The sequence below is a fragment of the Chiloscyllium plagiosum genome, unplaced genomic scaffold, assembly GCF_004010195.1.
Source record: "Chiloscyllium plagiosum isolate BGI_BamShark_2017 unplaced genomic scaffold, ASM401019v2 scaf_68552, whole genome shotgun sequence".
Taxonomy (NCBI): domain Eukaryota; kingdom Metazoa; phylum Chordata; class Chondrichthyes; order Orectolobiformes; family Hemiscylliidae; genus Chiloscyllium; species Chiloscyllium plagiosum.
Genome location: NW_025150711.1, coordinates 407 through 1,369, shown reverse-complemented (window position 1 = coordinate 1,369; position 963 = coordinate 407). Strand labels below are relative to the sequence as shown.

The window sequence follows — 963 nt, the reverse complement described above, 5'->3', positions numbered from 1 at the left end:
CCGAGAGACGATGCAAACTTTAGGACCCAACATTAAGTTTAATCATTTTAGAAACCGTCCGCCCTCTTCCACATTCTTCACCCACCCGCCCTTCCCATCAGGATCGTTGGACTCAAAACGTTAACTTTCCTTTCTCATCAGAGATGGACAAGAGCTGCTGATTTTCTTCAGACCTTTTGGCTTTTCTTCAGACAACTTTGCTTTTCCGTTGTAATCACCAGACTGCTGGAAGCATCTGATTGCAGGAGAAATTCACAGGAGATGAAGCCTCTATTGGGAAGGAATAGAGTGACATAAATGAAAGACAGAAGACAAGATATTTTGAGGAGATTTTGGGAGAATGCTTTCACCTATAGAGTGTTGATTATCTGGAAATCATTATCTGAACATGTGGTAAAGCTAAGTGTCATGAGCACGTTTCAGCAGTCTGTAGCCAAACACTTGAAGAGCCAGAGCACATGTGGATAAGAACCAGGTACTGTAAAGTGTGACGATGGCAGAGATGGGTGTCCTGAACGCAATTGGTCAAAGGCAAACTTGCATGCTTTAACAAAGTAGCTGGCGCGGCTCTGTGGCGCAATGGAAAGCGCGTTGGACTTTTATGCCTTTGTTCCGGTTGCGATTCAGAGGTTTTGGGTTCGAATCCCATCGGAGTCGATTTTTAGTTTATGGTTTGGAAGGTGGTCAGACCAGACTCGGCTGTCATCTGAAAACCCAACAATATTTGTGCAGAAACCCATTGTATCGAAACGGAACATTTTACTCTCACAGATTTACATTTTCGATGTCTATTATATCTGTTAGCCACTCGGCAACACGATGACGTGGATGGGCTGGAAAAAGACTTAACATTGTTGTGTCAGCCATGATGATATCGAATGACGTGGCGGGGCAGCATCGGTGTTAAGAATGGCCTCCTTCTGCTCCTTTGTGTCTGTGCCATTTCTGGCCCAGGTTTTTAAA

General features: G+C 44.3%; 1 non-coding gene across 1 annotated transcript; it reads left to right on the top strand.

The window, feature by feature from the left end:
• The first annotated feature begins 565 nt into the window (after positions 1 to 565).
• trnak-uuu lies at positions 566 to 657 on the top strand. The gene is given in 2 exon segments: positions 566 to 602; positions 622 to 657. It is a non-coding gene; the product is annotated as a tRNA-Lys (tRNA).
• The last annotated feature ends 306 nt before the right edge of the window (positions 658 to 963 follow it).